At 39.3% G+C, this 15006-nt stretch overlaps 1 non-coding gene across 1 annotated transcript; it reads right to left on the bottom strand.

Moving 5' to 3' along the window:
* Positions 1 to 11984: 11984 nt before the first annotated feature.
* On the bottom strand, positions 11985 to 12091 carry LOC147367990 (U6 spliceosomal RNA). The gene has a single exon (XR_015168729.1). It is a non-coding gene; the product is annotated as a U6 spliceosomal RNA (small nuclear RNA).
* Between the last annotated feature and the right edge of the window lie 2915 nt (positions 12092 to 15006).

Raw genomic sequence — 15006 nt, 5'->3', positions numbered from 1 at the left:
ACCATCACCATCATCTAATTTTAGAAAACTTCCACATTAAGAGAGACTTCAAGCACATCAACAGTCATTTCCCATTCCAACTCCCTCCTTACCACATGAATTGGCTTTTAATATGTTATATGTTTATGTGGATTCAAAAGTCAAAAGAACATTAAGAGGTATGAAACGGGTATAAAAACATACACAGGGAATTCTAACTCCCACTCCCTCTTTATAGGTAATCATTTCATTAGTTTTCTGTTCATTTTTCTGTATTTCTTTATGCAAACACAAGGAAATGCAAGTATATTTATTTCTGTTTTCCATCCTTTCCTTACAGAAAGATAACATAATTTCCACAGCATTGTGCACCTTTCTTTTGCATTCACCACATCCTACAGCACACCCTCCTTCTTTCCTACAGTGATGTGTGTGTGCTAGTCACTCAGTCGTGTCCAATTCTTCGTGACCCCATGGACTGTAGCCCACCAGTCTCCTCTGTCCATGGGAGTCTCCAGGCAAGAATACTGGAGCGGATTGCCATTCCCTTCTCCAGGGAATCTTCCTGAACCAGGGATCAGACCTGGGTCTCTGAATTGCAGGCAGTGTCTTTACCATCTGAGCTACCAGGGAAGCCCATGCTTTATGATAAAAAGTATATGAATTTGGTCCAAATTTCTGGCACGGAACTCCTAAAACCCTTGGAATTTCTAAGTGATGAGAATTGCTAAGTCTTTTGTTATGTTGAGGTGATTTTAGCCCCCCCACCTTAGGATGGGGTTGACTGCCAGGAGACCCAACCATGTGTCTCTGTGTGTGTGAATATGCGAGTGTGTGTGCAAATGAGTATGCATGTGGGAGTGTGTGTGTGAGAATTCTCAGCTCCAGTTCCAAGGAGCTGGAACAATTGCCAATGGTCTGATTTATTTACTCATGCCTTTGTAGGCATGATGCCTATGTATGTAATCAATGAAGCCTCTACAAAAAAAAAAAAAGACAGGGTTTGGAGAGTTTCCAGGTAGATGAACACGTGGAAAATTTGGGAGAATTTGCTCAGAGAAAGTACAGAAGCTCTGCAAACCCAAGGGGGTGAGTCATTGGAACCTCTAATCTATAGCACAGGTGATAATCTGGGCTTGCAATTGGCATCTAAAGTGTATGGAGGAGTGGGCTTACATGGCTGCATTCATCTGGCAGCCGGTAGTCCAAGAAGCTGGACAGCCCAAGAAGGTATCACGTACCTGTCCCATGCATTTGTCATCCAGAGGTGGGCTCTCCAGGGGCTGGCTGGCTTGAGCTTCTTCACAACATGAGAGTCTAAAGGAAGCCAGCCTTCTTGCATTATGGTTAATTTTTCAAGAAGGAGGAAACAAGCTGCCAGTCCTCTTATGGCATGGATTCAGAAGTCATAACACGCCGCTTCTGCACTGTATTAGTCAGAGAAAGTCACGGGCCAGATTCAAAGGGTCGGAAATGACTCCTCCTCTGGCTTGGGGAGTGGGATGGGGCACAGGAAACAAGAGCTGGTGGCAGCATCTTTTAAGACCGTCTGTCATCCACATCTGCATTGGGTAGATTATCCTTTTGCAAAACTAATTAGAAACATTTTTGCCAGTTTATCATTTGCCTTTTGATTTTGCTCATATTTATATGTGTATAGTGTTTTTAAAATTTTATTTTGAAACAATTGTATAATCACAGGAAGTTGCAATCATAATACAAATTCCCCTTGGACTCATCACCTGGTTTCTCCCAATAATGATCTTATGTTAACATCAAAAAACCTCAAAACCAGAAAATATCAAAACCAATAAACATCAAAGTCAGGAAAATTGACATTGGTATCACACGGGTCATTTTGTCATGTGTAGAGATTCATGTAACCACAATCAGGGCACAAAACTTGCCCATCAACACAAAGATCTGCTAGAGCTTCTTTCTCGTTGTCGTGACCCACTGCCCTCGCGCCACCATACTTAAACCCCACAACCATTCATCTGTTTTTTTCCATCTGCAAGGGGTCAAAGAGTGGCTTCCAAAAAGATGTGCCCAAATCCTAACTCCAGAATCTGAAACCAGAGAATGTCAAGGATTAGCTCTTCTTTTTAACGGATTGTGCTTTTAATGCCATGTCTAAGAAATCTTTACCAAGAACTAGGCCTTGGAGATTTTTCCAGATGTTATGTTGTGAGAGCTGTATAGTTTTACAGTTTATAATTAATTCTCTAATCCATCCTGAGTTAGTTTTCGTGTAAAGTATAAGATTTCGGTTAATGAACTTTTTTTTTGGCTATTGTTCTAGCACTCTGTTGAAAAACTATCTTTCCTCTGTCTAACTGCTTTTGTACTTTTGTTCATAATCAGTTGGCCGTACTTGCTTGAGGCTATTTCTGGATTGTCAATTTTGTTTCATTAATCCCTCCACCAATACAATACCGTCTTGATTATTTTAGTTATAAGTCTTTAAAAAGGGGTGATTCCTCCCACTTTTTTCTTCTTTACCAAAACTGTCTTTAACTATTCTAGTTTCTTCTCCTTTCCATATAAATTTAAGAATAATCTTGCCTATATCTTACTGAGATTTTTATAACAATTGGTTAAACCTATGTATCAGTTTAAGGACAACTAGTATCTTTGTTATGTTGAATCTTTTAATTCACAAACATGGTCTGTCTCTCCATTTACTTACACAGATGTAGAAAACAAACATGGGCTTCCCTTGTGGCTCAGCTGGTAAAGAATCCACCCGCAATGCAGGAGACCTGGGTTTGATCCCTGGGTTGGGAAGATTCCCTGGAGAAGGGAATGGCTACCCACTCCAGTGTTCTGGCCTGGAGAGTCGCAAAGAGTCGGACACAATGGAGCAACTTTCACTCTCACTCTCTCTGTCTTTGCACTTTGGAAGTTTTGTACTAGAAACTTTCTCAGTTTTCAGCACTTGAATCCTGCACATGCTTTGTTAGATTTACACCTAAGTATTTCTCTTTTTTTAAGTGATTATAAATAATATTGAATTTTAATTACAGTGTCCACATGCTCACTGCTTGTTTGTAGAAATACAGTAGACTTTGTATTCTATAACCTTGCTGAAATCACTTAGAGGATTTTGCAGACTGCCTGAGATTTTCTATGTAGTCCCTAAATGTTGTCTACAAATAGAAAAAGTTTTATTTCTTCCTTTCCAATAGTATGTTGTTGTTGTTTAGTTGCTAAGTTGTGTCTGACCCTTTTGCAATCCCATGGACTGCAGCCCACCAGGCTCCTCTGTCTGGAATTTTCCAGGCAAGAATACTGGAGTGGGTTGCCCAGGGATCAAACCCATACCTCTTGCCTCTCCTGCATTGCAGGTGGATTCTCTACCACTGAGCTACCAGGGAAACCCTTCCAATGGTATACATTTTATTTAATATAGTTGACTTGCATAGCTGCTGCTGCTGCTGCTAAGTCGCTTCAGTCGAGTCGAACTCTGTGCGACCCCATAGAAGGCAGCCCACCAGGCTCCGCCTTCCCTGGGATTCTCCAGGCAAGAACACTGGAGTGGGTTGCCATTTCCTTCTCCAATGCATGAAAGTGAAAAGTAAAAGTGAAGTCGCTCAGTCGTGTCCGACTCTTAGCGACCCCATGGACTGCAGCCTTCCAGGCTCCTCCGTCCATGGGATTTTCAGGCAAGAGTACTGGAGTGGGGTGCCATTGCCTTCTCCATTGCATAGCTAGAACTTCTGATAATATATTGAATAGCAGTGGTGAGAGCAGACATCCTTGCCTATTCCTGATTTTAAGGAGGAAAGATCTAATCTTTCACCATTGAGCACAATGTTAGCTATAGGATTTTCGTAAATGTTCTTTATCACATTGAAGAAGTTCTCCTCTATCTCTAGCTACCTAGGAGTTTTTATCATGAATAGATGTTAAAATGTGTCAAATGCTTTTCTATATCAATTGATATGATCATGTGACTTTGTTGATATAGCAGATTACATTAATTGATTTTTTTTAACATTAATTGATTTCTGAATGTTGAACCAGCCTTGTATCCTTGGAACAAATTTCACATGGTCATGGAGTAAAATTGGTTTTATATATTGCTGAATTCTATTTGCTAATGTTTTATTAAGAGTTTTTGAAATATCTTATAATTCTAATGTCAATTATACCTCAATAAAGTTGAACTTTTAAAATAAAACTAAATTAGCAGAGAAAAAAGAATCATTGCATCTATATGCATAAGGGAATATATATTGACACATTGTGTCTATATGCATGATCAATGTATATATTAGTCTCTAGGTTCTTCTTTCTCTTTTTTTCATTTGTTTGGCACAGTCTTTGTTTCAGGGTAATACTGACTTCATTAATGAGTTAGGAAATATTTTTCCCTGCTCTGTTTCCTGGAAGAGGTTGTATAAAATGAGTGTTAATTTTTTTAAATGTTTGATAGAATTCAGGACGGAAATCATGCTCCCAGAGATTTCCTTTGGGGAAGTTCTTTAATTTTGAACTAAATTTTGTTAATAGTGATGTGCTGTGTGCTAAGTTACTTCAGTCATGTCCAGCTCTTTTGCAACCCTATGGATCGTATCCTCCAGGCTCCTCTGAACATGGGATTCTCCAGGCAAGAATACTGGAGTGGGTTGCCATTTCCTTCTCTAGGGTATTGTCTCAATCCAGGGATCAGACGCGCTGCTGTTATGTATGCTGGGTTGGCAGGCAGATTCTTTACCACTAGCATCACCTGGGAAATTAATAGAGATAGGGTTAATCAACTATTTCCTATTGGGTTAGTGTGGAATTTGTGTTTTCAAAGAAGTGATCCATTTCATATAAGTTGTCAAGTGTATGCGTGTACAGTTATTCACAGTATCCCCCTTTCATTCCTTCAGCATCTGCAGGGTCTGTTTTATTCCTGGTATTAGTAACATTACTAATACGTGGCATCTCTCTTTTTTCTTTGTCAGCCCTGCTAATGCTTTGTGAATTTTATTAATCTTTTCAAAGAACTAGCTTTTGGTTAATTGATTCCCTCTGTTGCTTTCCTGTTTTCATCTTCACTAATTTCAGATCTTATCTCTATTATTTCCTTTATTCTGCTTGCTTCGGATTTTTGTTGTTGGTGTTCTGAGTTCTTGAGTGAAAACTTAGACTACTGATTTGAGACTTTCCCTCTCTACTAATGTAAGCCTTCAGTGCTACAAACTTATTTTCAGTAGTCCTTTAGCAGCGTCCCACAAACGTTGATGCTATATTTTCATTTCTAATCTACTTTTTAATTTGCTTTAAGATTTACTCTTTAATCCAGGGATTATTTAGAAGTGTATTGTTTAGTTTCTGTTTGCAGATTTTCCTGTTATTTTTCTGTTACTGATGTCTAGTTTGAGTCCAGAATAGTTGGGGAACACACTGTATGCTTTCAGTAATTTTATACTTGCTTTGGTTCATTTTATGACACAGGATGTGGTCTGTCTTGTTATACAATCTGTGGGTGCTTGAGAAGAAAGTGTGTTCTGCTGTTGTTGGGTGGGATGTTGTATAAATGCCAATTAGATCTTGTTGATTGATGGTGTTACTGAATTCTTCTGTATCTTTAATGCTTTTCTGTCTAACTGTTTTATTAATTGTTGAGGAGGGGTGTTGAAGTCTCTATAATTGTAGAGTTGTCTCTCCATTTTTTCGGTTTCTGCTATGCATATTTTACAGTTTTGCTGTTTGATGCATATACATTTAGGACTGATATCTCTTCTCTTTTTTTTCAACTTGAAGGAAAAGCATTTATTATCTGAGAGTGACACACAGGAAATCTGACTTATAAATTGTGCTTAAAACGTTACAGTTTCCAACTTTCTTTAATGCTAATCTTAATGCTATAATAGGTTGTGAGATATGTGTTTTGACTTGAGATATTTTCTTCCTTTTCTAATTAATTCTCAACTTTACTATATGAAGCATTTGTGGTGGAGGAGTTTCAGGAGTTTGCATGTTGTTGGAGAAAGTGTCTGTTGGAGGGGTTCACGTGGCTGTTTTCCTAAAGGGACTTTCAGAAAAATTCAGTTCATCTAGAAAATCAAAGTGCTCATTCTCCACTGATGAAGTTTGGAAAAAAGCATTTGTGTTGCCATTCCACTATGACCCAAGCTATCTCTACCACTCTGGTCTGGACTCCATCCTTCTCTCTCAGGTTCTTGCTGTTCCTGTCAGAACTGCCTCTGAAGTTCCCCACTGGGACCAGATACTCCCAGCACCACCATTTTATTCATGTGACTCCCCACCTGGATTCCCACTAGACTCCCCCACATCTGTGCAGATTCTTATAATATTGGCTTTGCTCTTTTTCCCCCTCTCCCACCTCCCACCCTATCTCACCCCTCTAGGTGGTCACAGAGCCCAGGTTTGAGTTCCATGAGTCATACAGCAAATTCCCATTGGCTATCTATTTTACATATGTTAACGTATATGTTTCCATGCTACCCCTTCCATTCACCCCACCCTCTCCTTCCTACCCACTATCCTGTGTCTATAGGTCTGTTCTCTACGTCTTCGTATCCACTGCTACCCTACAAATAGGCTCATCAGTACCATCTTTCCAGATTCTATATATATGCATTAATGTATGATATTTATCTCTTTTTTAGTTACTTCACTCTGAATAATAAGCTCTAGGTTCATCCATCGCATTAGCACTGACTCAATTATGTTCCTTTTTATGGCTGAGTAATATTCCGTTGTATATCTGTACCACAATTTCTTTATCCATTCATCTGTCGATGGACATCTACATTGCTTCCATGCCCTAGCTATTGTGAATGGTGCTTCAATGAACATTGGAGTACATGTGTCTTTTTCATTTATGGTTTTCTCAGGGTACATGCCTAGTAGTGGGATTGCTGGGTCATATGGTAGTTTTATTCCTAGTTTTGAAAGGAATCTCCATACCGTATTCCATAGTGGCTGTATCAATTTACATTCCCGCCAACAGTGCAACAGGGTTCCCTTTTCTCCATACCCTCTCCAGCATTTACTGTTTGTAGATTTTTTGATGATGGCCATTCTGACTGGTAGTGAGGTGATATCTCATTATAGTTCTGACTTGCATTTCCCTAATAATGAGCAATGCTGAGCATCTTTTCATGTGTTTATTATGATATGTCTTCATGACAGATTGGTCCTTTTTCTGGTGGATTAGCTTTATTTCCATCGTATGATTTCTTTCTCTGTCCCTGATAATTTTATTCACTCTGAAGTCTACATTATTTAATATAAATGTAGCCACTTTTGTGTTTTTAATTAATGTTTGCATAGTATATATTTTTACCCTTTTACATTTAACTATATCATTATAAACATTATAAGTTTCTTGTCAACAGTGCATAGCTGGGTCATGTTTTTTAATCCAGTTTGCCTATCTCCGCCTCATAGTTGATATATTTAGACTATTTATATTTAATGTAAATGTTTACATGTTAGGGCTTAAGTCTGCCACTTTATATTTTCCTCTTATTCTCTCTGATTTTCATTTCTGTTTTCTTATTCCCACTTTCCTTTGGGTTACTGCAACTTTTTTTAGAATTCCACTTGACATATCTCTAAGATCTTTGAATGTATATTTTTGTATACCCTTTAGTGGTTGCTGTATTACATTATATGTACATAATTTATATAGTCTAACATTTTAGGAATCAATGAACTAAAATAGACTTGAATGGGTGAATTTAACTCAGATGTCCATTATATTGACTACTGTGGGCAAGAATCCCTTAGAAAACATGGAGTGCCAATCATAGTCAACAAAAGTCTGAAATGCAATACTTGGATGCAATCTCAAAAATGAAAGAATAATCTCTGTTCGTTTCCAAGGCAAACCTTTCAATATCACAGTAATCCAAGTCTATACCCTGACCAGTAACGCTGAAGAAGCTGAAGTTCAATGGTTCTATGAAGACCTACAAGACCTTCTAGAACTAACACCCAAACAAGATGTCCTTTTCATTATAGGGGACTGGAATGCAATAGTAGGGAGTCAAGAGATACCTCAAGTAACAGGCATATTTAGCCTTGGAGTACAAAATGAAGCAGGTCAAAGGCTAACAGAGTTTTGCCAAGAGAAGGCACTGGTCATAGCAAACACCCTCTTCCAACAACACAAGAGACAACTCTACACATGGACATCACCAGATGGTCAATATTGAAATCACACTGATTATATTATTTGCAGCAGAAGATGGAGAAGCTCTATACAGTCAGCAGAAACAAGACTGGGATCTGACTGTGGCTCAGATCATGAACTCTTTATTGCCAAATTCAGACTTTAATTGAAGAAAGTAGGGAAAACTGCTAGACCATTCAGGTATGACTGAAATCAAATCCCTTATGATTATACGGTGGAAGTGACAAATAGATTTAAGGGATTAGATCTGATAGACAGAGTGCCCGAAGAATTATGGATGGAGGTTCATGACATTGTACAAGAGGCAGTGATCAAGACCATCCCCAAGAAAAAGAAATACAAAAAGGCAAAATGGGTGTCTGAAGAGGCCTTACAAATAGCTGAGAAAAGAAGAGAAACTAAAGGCAAAGGAGAAAAGGAAAGATATACACATCTAAATGCAGAGTTCCAAAGAATAGCAAAGAGATAAGAAAGCCTTCCTAAGTAATCAATGCAAAGAAATACAGGAAAACAATAGAATGGGAAACACTAGAGATCTCTTCAAGAAAATTAGAGATACCAAGGGAGTATTTCGTGCAAAGATTAGCACAATAAAAGACAGAAATGGTATGGACCTAACAGAAGCAGAAGATATTAAGAAGAGGTGGCAAGAATACACAGAAGAACTGTACAAAAAAGATCTTCACTACCCAGATAACCACGATGGTGTGATCACTCACCTAGAGCCAGACATCCTGGAATGTGAAGTCAAGTGGGCCTTAGGAAGCATCACTATGCACAAAGCTAGTGGAGATGATAAGATTCCAGCTGAGCTATTTCAAATCCTAAAAGATGATGCTGTGAAAGTGCTGCACTCAATATGCCAGCAAATCTGAAAACTCAGCAGTGGCCACAGGACTGGAAAAGGTCAGTTTTCATTCCAATCCCTAAGAAAGGCAATGCCAAAGAATGTTCAAACTACCGCACAGTTGCACTCATCTCACACGCTAGCAAAGTAATGCTCAAAATTCTCCAAGCCAGGTTTCAACAGTACGTGAACCATGAACTTCCAGATGTTCAAGTTGGATTTAGAAAAGGCAGAGGAACCAGAGATCAAATTGCCAACATCTGTTGGATCATCAAAAAGCAAGGGAGTTCCAGAAAAACATCTATTTCTGCTTTATTAACTATGCCAAAGCCTTTGACTGTGTGGATCAAAACAGACTGTGGAAATTCACAAAAAGATGGGAATGCCAGACCACCTTACCTTCCTCCTGAGAAATCTGTATGCAGGTCAAGAAGCAATAGCTAGAACTGGACATGGAACAACAGACTGGTTCCAAATGAGGAAAGGAGTACATCAAGGCTGTATATTGTCACTTTGCTTACTTATCTTATATGCAGAGTACATCATGTGAAATGCCAGGCTGGATGAAGTACAAACTGGAATCAAGATTGCCGGGAGAAATATCAATAACCTCAGATATGCAGATGACACCACCCTTATGGCAGAAAGTGAAGAAGAACTAAAGAGCCTCTTGATGAAAGCAAAAGAGGAGAGTGAAAAAGTTGGCTTAAAACTCAACGTTCAGAAAACTAAGATCCTGGCATCTGGTCCCATCATTTCATGGCAAATAGATGGGGAAACAATGGAAACAGTGGCAGACTTGTTGGTGACTGTTGGTGACTGTTGGTGACAGACTGGATGGTGACTGCAGCTGTGAAATTAAAAGATGCTTGCTCCTTGGAAGAAAGGCTATAACCAATCTAGACAGCATATTAAGAAGCAGAGACGTTACTTTGCCTACAATGGTCCGTCTAGTCAAAGCTATGGTTTTTCCCAGTAGTCATGTACAGACATGAGAGTTGGACTATAAAGAAAGCTAAGTGCTGAAGAATTGATGCTTTTGAACTGTGGTATTGGAGAAGACTTTTGAGAATCCCTTGGACTGCAAGGAGATCCAACCTGTCAATCCTAAAGGAAATCAATCCTGAATATTCATTGCAAGGACTGATGCTGAAGCTGAAACTCCAATACTTTGGCCACGTGATGCAAGGAACTGACTCATTGGAAAAGACCCTGATGCTGGGAGGGATTGGGGGCAGGAGGAGAAGGGGACGACAGAGGATGAGATGGTTGGATGGCATCACCGACACTATGGACATGAGTTTGAGTGAACTCCGGGAGTTGGTGATGGACAGGGAAGCCTGGCGTGCTGCAGTCCATGGGGTCGCAAAGAGTCGGACAGGACTGAGCGACTGAACTGAACTGAATGGTGTTGCCACTTAACCAGTTTGAGTGACGGGAAGAACACTTACCTCCTTTAAAGTCCCTTTACCTTACACCGTTTATAGTTGTCTTAAATATTATCTCTATAAACACTGAGCCCCACATTAGACAGTGTCATAATTTTTACTTCAATCATCAAAAATAATTTGGAAAACTCAAGAGGGGAAGTCTATTGTATTATCTACATTTTTGTTCTTTTCTGTATTTATCTACATGGTTCTTTTCTGATGTTCCAAGGTTCCTCTTTTGTTATTTCCTTTCTGTTTGACAAACAACCTTAGCCATTCTTTTATGGTAGATCTGCTAGCAACAAATGCTCTTAGTTTTCCTTCATCTGAGAATATCTTGATTTTCCCTATATTCCTGAAGCATATTTTCATGGGCTTGACACAATTCTGGGTTGCAGTCACTTTTTTCAGCATTTGAAACAATACTGCACCACTTCCTTCTAGTCCCCATGGTTTCTGGTGAGAAATCTGCTGAAATTTTGTTTTTCCCCAAAGGTTTCCATGTTGTTTCTCTTTAGCTACTTTCAAGGATTTTGTAATTTGTCTTTAGCTTTTAGATATTTGACTCAATGTGTATTGACGTGGATTTCTTCAGGTTTATCTTTGAGTTCACTCAGTTTCTTATTGTACATTCAGGTGTTTTGTTTTTGTTTGTTTGGTTGGGTTTTGTTTTTGTTTTTTGCCAAATTTAAGAATCTTTCAGCCATTATTTCTTCAAATATTTTCAGTCCCATGTCTTCTCCTTTCCTGGGACTCTGATGGCATAAATTTTAGATCTCTGTTAGAAGCCCACACGTCTCTGAAGTTCTATTCTTTTTTCCACCACTTTATTTTCTCCCCGTTATTTCAATTGGATAATGTATTTCTTTTTTTATTTTATTTTTAAACTTTACATAATTGTATTAGTTTTGCCAAGTATCAAAATGAATCCATCACAGGTATACATGTGCTCCCCATCCTGAACCCTCCTCCCTCCTCCCTCCCCATACCATCCCTCTGGGTCGTCCCAGTGCACTAGCCCCAAGCATCCAGTATCATGCATTGAACCCGGACTGGCATCTCGTTTCATACATGATATTTTACATGTTTCAATGCCATTCTCCCAAATCTTCCCACCCTCTCCCTCTCCCACAGAGTCCATAAGACTGTTCCATACATCAGTGTCTCTTTTGCTGTCTCATACACAGGGTTATTGTTACCATCTTTCTAAATTCCATATATATGCGTTAGTATACTGTATTGGTGTTTTTCCTTCTGGCTTACTTCACTCTGTATAATAGGCTCCAGTTTCGTCCACCTCATTAGAACTGATTCAAATGTATTCTTTTTAATGGCTGAGTAATACTCCATTGTGTATATGTACCACGGCTTTCTTATCCATTCATCTGCTGATGGACATCTAGGTTGCTTCCATGTCCTGGCTATTATAAACAGTGCTGCGATGAACATTGGGGTACACATGTCTCTTTCCCTTCTGGTTTCCTCAGTGTGTATGCCCAGCAGTGGGATTGCTGGATCATGAGGCAGTTCTATTTCCAGTTTTTTAAGGAATCTCCACCCTATCTTTTTTTAAAATATGGAACACTTCGCAAATCTGCACATCATCCTTGTTGAGGGGCTGTGCTCATCTTCCCTGTATCATTCCAATTTTAGTATATATGTTGCTAAAGCAAGCACTATATCATTCTATCTTTAAGTTAACTGATTTAATTGATTCTTTCCCCTATCCACTCCATCCTACTCTTAGGCCAGTTGTTGAGGTTTTTGTTGTTGTTACTGCACATTTAGGTATAAAATTTTTCAGAGTTCTTTATAGCTTCTATTTCTTGCTGAGACGCCCTATTTTTTCATTTGTTTCAAGCATGTTCATAATTGGCAAGGTTTCGTTTCTCACCCAGCACGTATAGAAGTCTTGGCTCCTCACTTGGCCTTCTCTGCTAGCACCCTACTAATGGACGCATCGATTGAGCCACCTCATTACAGCATGGCAAGAGAAGAAGTCTAGATCCTCCGGAGACGGGCATGGAGACCCACTCCAGCATTCATGCCTGGAGAATCTCATGGACACAGGAGTGTAGGCCAGAGGGTCGCAAAGAGCTGGACACAACTGAAGTGACAGCATGCAAGCAAGAACGGACGTCTAGGCTCTCCTCGTGACCTCTGCTGACACAGAGCGGGTGGGACCATCATTGTTTCCTGCGGAGTTTGGCTGAAGCAGAGTAGTTACTGTCTAAAAGTTTTCTGTCTTGCTAGGCTATATCTTTCTGGTCCTTTGACCACAGAGAGCAGGCTTTGTTGAGTCCTTTACTTTGTTGGCTTCTATCTCTCTACCTTTCAGAGTCTTCTTGTGTTCATTTTATATACATCTTCCAGGAGCTTTAGTTGTACTTAACAGAAATAATAGGAAAAAGTACATCGACTCCATCTTTCCAGAAGCAGGGTGGAAGATTCTTTTTAAATATAATCAAATCTATTTTACATTCCTACTAGCAATGCACAATGGTTTCGTTTTCTCTATGTCCATACCAACACTTGTTTTCTGTTTTATCATAGCCATTCTGATAAGTGTGAAGTGATATCTCATTGTGATTTGTATTTGCATTTCCTTCATGATTACTGATATTAAGCATCTCTCCAAGTGCTTACTAGACATTTCTGTATCTTCTTTGGATAGAGGTCCATTCAAGTATTTTGCTTATTTTTGAATTGGGTTGTTTGGGGGGTTTGTTATTGAATTTTAGGAGTTCTCCATATACTTTGTTATCAAATCAGATCAGATCAGATCAGTCGCTCAGTCATGTATGACTCTTTGCGACCGCATGAATTGCAGCACGCCAGGCCTCCCTGTCCATCACCAACTCCCGGAGTTCACTCAGACTCACGTCCATCGAGTCAGTGATGCCATCCAGCCATCTCATCCTCTTTCGTCCCCTTCTCCTCTTGCCCCCAATCCCTCCCAGCATCAGTCTTTTCCAATGAGTCAACTCTTTGCATGAGGTGGCCAAAGTACTGGAGTTTCAGCTTTAGCATCATTCCTTCCAAAGAAATCCCAGGGCTGATCTCCTTCAGAATGGACTGGTTGGATCTCCCTGCAGTTCAAGGGACTCTCAAGAGTCTTCTCCAACACCACAGTTCAAAAGCATCAATTCTTCGGCGCTCAGCCTTCTTCACAGTCCAACTCTCACATCCATACATGACTACAGGAAAAACCATAGCCTTGACTAGACGGACCTTTGTTGGCAAAGTAATGTCTCTGCTTTTGAATATGCTATCTAGGTTGGTCATAACTTTCCTTCCAAGGAGTAAGTGTCTTTTAATTTCATGGCTGCAGTCACCATCTGCAGTGATTTCGGAGCCCAAAAAATAGTCTGACACTGTTTCCACTGTTTCCCCATCTATTTCCCATGAAGTGATGGGACCGGATGCCATGATCTTCGTTTTCTGAATGTTGAGCTTTAAGACAACTTTTTCACTCTCCACTTTCACCTTCATCAAGAGGCTTTTTAGTTCCTCTTCTCTTTCTCCCATAATGGTGGTGTCATCAGCATATCTGAGGTTATTGATATTTCTCCTGGCAATCTTGATTCCAGCTTGTGTTTCTTCCAGTCCAGCGTTTCTCATGATGTACTCTGAATATAAGTTAAATAAACAGAGTGACAACATACAGCCTTGACATACTCCTTTTCCTATTTGGAACCAGTCTGTTGTTCCATGTCCAGTTCTAACTGTTGCTTCCTGACCTGCATACAGATTTCTCAAGAGGCAGATCAGGTGGTCTGGTATTCCCATCTCTTTCAGAATGTTCCAGTTTATTGTGATCCACACAGTCAAATAGGTGTTTGCAAATATTTTCCCCACTTTTTTACTTTGTTGCTGGTATTCTTTGATGCATGAAAGTTTTTTAACTCTGATGAAATCTAGTTTGGCCATTTGTTTTCTTTTTTTGCCTTTAGTGTCATATCCAAGAAATCATTACCAAATCCAGTGTCATGAAAATTTTCCCTATGTTGTCATCTAAGAGTTCTATAGTTGGGAGCTTCCTAGTGGTCTAGTGTTAGGGTTCTGCCCTTTCACTGCTGTGGTCCAGGCTCAGTTTCTGGTCAGGGAACTGAGATCCTGCAAGCCACATGGACAAAAAAATAAAATAAAAAAGTGTTTTACAGTTTCAGTTCTTACACTTAGGTGTTGTATCCATTTTAACTTAATTCTTGCATATGGTGTTAGACAAGGGTACAGTTCATTCTTTTGCATGTTGATACCTAGTTTTCCCAGCACCATTTCACAGCACTATTGAAAAGACTGCTCTTTCGCTATTAAATGGTCTTGGCAACAATTACTTGTCAAAATTTACTTTTTTAAAAAAGTGAAATCATGAATTCATAAAATATAAAATAAGCAAATACAAAATATTTAATTCATTGATTAATGATAAACCAATAAGATGTTGCAACCAGCTTAAAGGAGAATTCAAAGGATAGAGACATACATAGAGCATAAAATGAATCTACAAATAGATATAAATAGACATTTGGGGGGGTGTATTAGTTTCTTATTGCTGCAATCACAAATTTACTGGCTTAAAACAACAAATT

This window comes from Bos grunniens, chromosome 7 (assembly GCF_055505025.1).
Source record: "Bos grunniens cultivar Pamir isolate PY7600 chromosome 7, Bosgru_T2T1.0, whole genome shotgun sequence".
NCBI classification, from domain to species: Eukaryota; Metazoa; Chordata; class Mammalia; order Artiodactyla; family Bovidae; genus Bos; species Bos grunniens.
This window is presented reverse-complemented; position numbering and strand designations above follow the sequence as displayed.